Source organism: Meles meles, chromosome 2, assembly GCF_922984935.1.
Source record: "Meles meles chromosome 2, mMelMel3.1 paternal haplotype, whole genome shotgun sequence".
NCBI classification, from domain to species: Eukaryota; Metazoa; Chordata; class Mammalia; order Carnivora; family Mustelidae; genus Meles; species Meles meles.
This window is the reverse complement of record NC_060067.1, coordinates 19176824-19184358: the sequence shown is the minus strand read 5'-3', so window position 1 is coordinate 19184358 and position 7535 is coordinate 19176824. Positions and strand designations below refer to the sequence as shown.

At 47.5% G+C, this 7535-nt stretch overlaps 1 protein-coding gene across 17 annotated transcripts in view; it reads left to right on the top strand.

The window, feature by feature from the left end:
- The first annotated feature begins 3577 nt into the window (after positions 1 to 3577).
- Positions 3578 to 7535, top strand: part of ADGRL3 (adhesion G protein-coupled receptor L3) — an 811968-nt gene continuing 808010 nt past the window's right edge. For 5 of the 17 annotated variants that reach the window (XM_045993716.1, XM_045993706.1, XM_045993689.1 and 2 more), the window contains exon 1: positions 3583 to 4133. The gene's annotated coding sequence lies outside the window, so the exon portion shown is untranslated. Of the gene's footprint in view, positions 4134 to 7535 lie in introns of all 17 variants that reach the window. The other 12 variants (XM_045993725.1, XM_045993671.1, XM_045993643.1 and 9 more) reach the window with 5 other exon arrangements.

Here is a 7535-nt window from a genome sequence, read left to right as displayed (position 1 = left end):
TGCTGTTGGAGATCTTAGTGTATTTAATAATTTGAAAGGGTCATTTGGTCACAGAATTTTACTAGCTATTAAAATATTTTCATATTAATTATCCTGTTTAATTGGATATTCAGCTTATTTGGGGATTTCTTTTCCACATGGTAAATACTGATTTTTTTTTTAAGCTTAATAGAGCTAAAGCCAACCACGCCATCCTTTTCAAAAACCACTCTCGCACACAGCTCTACCCTGTATAATAGCATCATTGCTCAAACATCATCTGTGATGCTATCTTGTCCCTGAGAAGGTGTTAAATATAGTTGTATAGCAAAAAAGGCACAAAATTTACTTGATTTTATTTTTCTAGAAGGTTCATCTTAGAAAAATATTGGCAAGACTCATGGATTTCCTGGCAATAGAATAGGATGCTTTATATCTTAAATATAAAAGACTATGCCTATCAGATTAAAAAGGATTTGGAAGCATGGTGTTTGAGCCCAAAATACAGTTGCTGCTGTAAAAGCTGCTACATTGACACTTGATTTAATTGTTTAAATAATTAACCTATTCTCTTCCTTTCCCTGCTTTTCTTAAATAGCTATGAGTTATTTTTTACTCCTCTGCCTTCGGCTCAGGTCATGATCCCGGGGTTCCGGGATCAAGCCCCACATCAGGCTCTCTGCTCGGCAGCGAGCCTGCTTCACCCCCTCACTCTGCCTGCCTCTCTGCCTACTTGTCATCTCTCTGTCAAATAAATAAATAAAATCTTTAAAAAAAAAAAAGAAAAAAAAAGTTATTTTTTACTTACTTTTTCCTTTTTTGGTTCTTCTCATTTTTTGGTTTGTAACTTTATTTGTAGTCAATTCTTCAGTGAATACTTTCAATTAATTATTTAACTTAATATGCTTACTTTTCAGTTCCTATGTCTCATATTTAATTACTTGTTTAAATTAATATGCATATTTTTCAGTTAGTATATTTTATATTTTGATATATTAATTTTCATTTTGAAATTAATTTGAATTCCTCTCCCATATCCTTCCAGACCTGTCAAGATATGATAAGACTTATTCTAAAAATTGGTCTGTGGGTACTATTTATTTATGTCTGCTGTTATCCCTAATAACATTTAATATCCATACAGCATCGTTCATTTCACATTTTATTATTTTATTTCTTTTCTACATATATACATTTGGGAGATGAATTGGGTAGTTCCCATTTTACCTCCTTTTGTCACAATTAGCTAGAATCTATTTCGAAAATTCTTTAAGTAACAAATGATTTCAGATGTCAGTTTACATTTTCTTTAGGTACTCAGGGGAGTTTATGGATGTCTTATATTAGGCAACTTTGAGTAGCTTAATTTAAGTGTGTGAACATCTGGTTGGTCAGAATTCAGAAATATCAGGAAATCCACCTCCTATTTTTTTTTTTAATAACAGTGTACTGTGGATACATAGTAATCTTATGTTATACAGATGATTAAAATTTGGAATTGGCATTTAAGAAAGATCATAATCTGAGGAGCTATAAAGACAAGCAACTCCTTATTTTAAAAGAATAAGAAAAAGGAATGAAATAGGTGCTATTGTAGATATACCATCAAAGTGCTATGGGACTATAATAAAAGGGGTGATTATTTTGATTGGGGTTGGTGAGAAAAGGCTTTCTGGAGCATTTGGCACTACAACTGAGCATTGAAGAATGAATGAGATATTGATAATCCCTTGTATTGGGTAGGGTCTGTTAATTCTAATGAGGTTTTAGGTTTTTCAGATGTGTTGGGATTGATTACACCTCCCAAAGGGCTCTGGAAGGGCATTAGATCATCCTGAATATATGCATCCAAATACAATTTGGATATAATGTGCTTGTTGAAGGCATATAATAAATCTTAGTTTCTCTCATAATTTTAACTCGAATTTACTGATACAGAAAATAACACCTTAGTCTTTTCAGATCATGAAATTTTAGAGCAGGAAGAGACCTTATAAATTACATGGGTAACCCTGTCTCTCATTTACAAAGAAAGCACGAAGGGGCTCAGTAATTGACCAAGGTCACTCAGTTAACTTGAGCACTTTCCCCTCCATCAGAAGGCATTGCTTTGGAACTGGCACTATTCTATATCCATTATGATAATTTTTACTGATTATGAAATAAATTCATTAAATCCCTGTCTGTATAACAGGATACTTTAAAGTCTTCATGAACTTGCACGTTGAGCTAAGTTTGAAGAAACATAAAATGGACCAAAGGCAGAAAACACACCGGGACTCGGTACCTGCATAATGAAAATATGGACTAATCTGCACCTAGAAAAAGAGACACTGGCAGGACTTCCAGTCTGACGTTTACTTACTTACCTGGGGTGGAGTGGAGGAAAAGAAGAAGGGAGAGAGGAAGGGAGGAGAAGGAAGAGAGACAGAGAGACGGAAAGAGAGAGAGAGAGAGAGAGAGAGAGAGAGAGACTGAGGGAGAAGCGTGCCTCAAAGCCGGGAGGAGAGAGAGGTACCCTTTGTTCAACAAACCCTGAAAGGGAAGCCTCCCGTAGCAGCCCTCTCATTCCCACCTCCAAGCGTTCGCCGAGCAGCTAGGTGGAGTCCGCGCGGCGGAGCCCGAGTGCACTCCAGATCCGGGTTTTACCTGCCACCCTCACCCCCTCCCCGCCCCCCCGCGCGAGCCCCCTCCCCGGCTCTCGGCGCTCCTGGCGCTCGCCAGCCCGCGGCTCATTCTGGCCTCGGCTCGGGCCCCGGCTGCGTCCTCCGCGCGCAGGCTGCACGGCCCCCGCGCGCCCGCGCTCCGACCGGCTCTCGGCGCGTCGCCGGGTCGCCTGCTCGCCCAGTACCTCTCGCCCCAGTTCCCAAGAGCGGGGATGCAGATGCTGCCGCGGGTCCGGGTGGGCGCCGCCGCCGCTGCTTTTCCCCGGACTGCTCGCTGCCTCCGCTTCGACAGCTGCCGCTGCCGCCGCCTGTGACTCGCCCCCTCCCCTTTCTTTCTTCTCTTTTTTGCCTCCGTCCTCTTTCTCCGGGTGTGCGCGCGCGCTGACTGCACGGTTTGCTTTGGCAGGAGCTCGCTCGTGTGTGCGCGTGTGTGAGTGTGCGTGTGTGGAGAGCGCCAGAGCCTTGCTCGCTCTCGGAGAGTCGAAGAAGAGAAAGAACCGAAGAGGCGGCGGCGGCGGCGGCGCGGAGCTCGGGGCCGCGCGATGAAGCTCCCACATGCCCTCGGCTGCCCGGCCTGGCCGGCCAGCTAATCGGCCACCCCGCGGGCTCCGGGCTCCGCGACCCCCGGGACGCAGCCCTCAGCGGCCGGGCGCCCGCTCCACCCGCGCGCCCCCACCGTGCACCCGGGAAGGAGTTTGCGTGGCCCTCGCTCCGGCTCTCGGCGCGGGCTGCGGGCGCGAGAGGAGACCCTCCGCCGGGGGAGAACCTCGGGAGAAGGAGGCGGGTTTGGCGGAGAAGCAGCCACCCCGGGCTCTCGCGGCTCCCCCTGCCTATTCCATTGCTCCCTTTCCCAAGCGGAAAGGGGAGGACGAGGAAGAAGAAGAAAAAGAAAGAGAAGGGGGTGGGGTGGGAGAACTGGATGTAAAGATCGGCTGGGGGATGGTGGAAGATTTTTGGTCTCTTCAGCAGCGTCTTTTCTCAAGCGGCGGCGGCAGCGGCAGCAGCGGCAGCAGCAGCAGGAGAAGCAGCCTCAGCTATGACTGCCGCATGTTAATAGCTGCCGCTCGGGTCTCTCGGCTGCTGCTGGAGACGGAGCCTGACTCTGAAGTTGTGCAACTGTGGACTGGGAGAGACATTTGAACCCACTCTCTCTTTGCTCCGTTTCGACCCCCTCGGCGTGTTTGGAGCGAGAGAAACGTCAAGGAAGACACGCATTTGGTTCTTTTCTTCTTGTTTTCCCCTTGCCCTTTCTCCATGGCTGTGTAGTGGAAGAAAGGGGGAAGGAGAGACTTTTTGTTGTTGTTTCTCCACCCTCCTGCTGCCTTCTCTGCGCTTTGGTATCCTCCTTGGCCGCGTGTGGTGGGGCGCCTTCTCCGGGGCCGGCCGGTCTCTTGCCCCGGGCTCCATGGCTGGATTGTGGACGCTGCCCCCGGCTGCAGGTTGTTGAGCAACTGATGGGACGATCTCAGGGACCGGCGGTTACGAAAGGTAATTTATTCTTCTCACTCTTGCTAATAGTGGTGGCCCTGGCCCCGCGCAGGCGGTGGCGTCCGCGGGGCGGGCAGCTCAGGGGGTGCGGGCTTCACGCGCACCCACCTACCCACTCACACTCGCCCTCACACACTCGCCTGCATACACACTCATCCGATCGTGATGCGGGGTGGGAAGGGAGCCTCCTGGCTGGTGGGCACTGGGGTTTGGCACGGGTGCGAGGTTTTTCCAGCAATTGGGCGATTTGGCGGCCGAGAGGGATGGAGGGGAGAGCAGAGCCGGCGCATTCACAGTCCAACACGCTGGGAATAGAAACTGGAATTTCCACCCCGGGAATTTTCCCTCCTCTCTCACCCCAGTGTCCTCGCTTGGCGGGGGCTGAAAACAGACCAGGGGGCGCCTTCTCTCCATCGGCCCGAGCTGGTGCCGCTGGAGGCGGGAGCGGGCTGAATAGCTGACAGGGACCGGGTGAGAGCTGGTCTCTGGGCTGATGGGGACCGAGGGGCGGCGAGCTCACCGCGATCCTTCCCAGACGCCTGCCTGGAGCATCCGCAGGGGCCGCATTTGCCCAGGTCGCGCCCCGGAGTCGTATAGCCGTGCTGCCTCTCCGCACCCCGCCCGTGGTGTCCCCTTCACGGCAGTTTGGTTAAGAGCTGCTTGCCCAGGCTTTGTTAGGCGGTTTTGGTTGGAGGATGCTGCTACTTTCGTGGGTGGCCCGGGGCGGCGCGGTGTTGGGAGTGGGCACGGGGCGGGGGACGGTGTTGCACGAATCCGGGCAGCTGGGATGCCAGGGCGGGGTAGGAAGAGCGTTGGTGTCCGCGGTCGACTGGGTTACAGGTAGGAGGGCAGGCGCCCGGGAGCTTCCAACGGGAGAAGGGGACGCTCGGGCTGCAGCGGAGCGTCAGTGCCACCGCGCCCCCGTCACTGGTCCCCCGTCGGAGCTCAGGGGCTAAAGCGTGCCAGCCCCCTAGCCATAGATGGGTGGGTGTAGGTGTAGGGGTGGGGGCGACCTCTGCTACCAGGGTCAATTGACTGTGCGGTCGGCGTGTGCGTGACAGTGTGTGCGCGTTCCTGCGCGCTCCGGGGATGGCCGGGAGGGATTTGTGGAGATGGTAGAGCTGATGCTACTTGAGCTGAGAGCTTGCTTATCGGAATCGCCTGGGATCCGCTTAACTAGAAAATCTGGTTTGAGGAGGCCGCGGGGCCCCATAAGGGCTGCGAGGAAGCCTTACACTGTCACCTCTCCCCAGTGAGGAGCACTTCCGCGAGATGAGTGCGGCGCGTGTCTCTGGTGCAGCGCTCGACGCACCCCAGATTGGCCCTGATGAGGACCGAGGGATAGAACAGTCATCTCTAGACCAGATTACACCAAACGAGTCAAGCCATCATAACCTCTGGTCTCTGGAATTCTCCGGTCACTTCCCTGACTCTGATAGAAACGGGGGCTGCTTTATTTATGGCCCAGAGATATCATAGCAATTGGGCGAACTCTAGGTGTGAGAGCCACCTCTGGGTGTCTCCTCCCTGTGTGTGATCCTGCCTGCGGTAGTTGGAGCACATTGTAAACAACGGTGTAAGCATCCCTGCCACACTCTCCTTTAGAGCCCAACCTGGTGGTGTCTGTTGTGTTTACTTTCCTGGGTGGATTACTCACTGGGAAGTATAAGCCTTCTTGCACCTCTGATTTTACATCCTTCCAGCCAGCTGCTGGGGAAATGAGGAGACGCGTAGACTCTGGCAGGAAGGAAAAAATGCTTTCTGTGTTTTGCTCTGAAGTAAATAGGCGGTCTGCTAATTTAGTATCATCAGGGCTATGGCCACTAGTTAAAGAATGTCATTGTAGAATCTACATAGAACACTTCTTTAGTAATTTTTCCCTTGGAAAACGTTCTTCATTTCCCTATGAGATTAAACAGAATTTAGCCAGATTTCCCTGATATGTTTTTCAGTCTGTAATGGTACTGAATGACCTGGAGTTCTGGTGACCAGTTTGTCTGTATGTGGATTAGAGAGAGAATTATCAGTTCTTTGATAGCAGCACCAAGAGGTTTTCAAGTAATTTGTGTAGGAGCTAAAAGGATATTTGTGTTGAAATAGCTCTCAACTTTGTTTCTCTCTCTTTTTTTTTGTTTTGTTTTGTAATCAAAGCAAGGGTTAAATAATGTAGAAAGATAAACAGTTCTTAAAAAGTTAAAAAGCTAAACTGCTTTTTCAGTTTCAGTAATTAAAAGCTATTAAATTCCTTAGTTGTAGATTATCTCTGACTGCTTCGGTGTTTGGTGCAAATGACTATGTTCTATTTTGTTTTTACAAGTATAGCACTGTAATGTAAAATGGTACTGATTTTCTAGGTAATATAATTTCCAGATCTTTTTTTAAGATCTTGACTTCTTGAAAAAGCTTAAGCTGAAAAAAAAAAAAAAAAAAAAGGAATACAGAATCGTTGATGCTTGACTTTGATTAAGTTATATTTTTATGCACTATTGGTAGTGGCTGTCTTCTTAATAGAACACTTAGAGAATTGTGATTTAATTTATGAGAATCTAGCTTCATATATTTGTTTCATTTCTAGAGGATATGTGGTACAATCTCTACATTTGTAAATATTTCTGAAGATTAAAGAACACTTGTCCTCTCATTTTAGAAGATATAACCACAATGATTCCCAGTCCTTACATTAGAAGATTTGATCAGATCTGTTCTTTGTTTCCTAGCAGCATGTGTTTCCTAGCAGTCATACATTCCACAGGTCCTGATGTCATTAGAACTGTGTCTGTCAGCGTATTGTGCTGTCTTTAGCTGAAGGTGAATGTGTCAGAGTGCTTGAATGCCATTCCATAGCACTTCTGTATCTCTAAATATTCAATAACCTGCTCCATTGGTGTATATGGTTGTCTGGACTATTTCTATAAACTCGGAGGGAGGAGTGATTAATATAAAGGTTTATGTGAAATATGCAAATATTTCTTAGACCTGTTAGACTGAATCGGGCATCCCTGGCCTGAAGAGTGATAAATCAGCATGTGATTTGCCTGATGGTTAAATGCTTTTGATGTCTCATTTTAAGTGGCTTGGTGTGATTATCCTTCAGATTGAGAGCTCTCCTCAAAAATGTGAATGGAAGGTTTTCTTAATGATCTTCTTACAGTTTGGAGATTTAAATATTCCTTTCCACGGGGAATAATAGCAAGTATGAGATGTGCTGGCTCCAGCTACTGTGGCTGGCATTGTTTCTAGTAATTAAGAGAGACAAATTTTTTTTATGGTCTTGATTTACCTTTAATTCTTTGGTGAGATACAGCCTAGCAAATCCTAAACAAGAGATTTAAAAATGTTATAAAAGCAAACGGATTGAAGATAGTCGAATAATATAATGCTAAACTCAGTTCTATTTCAGAT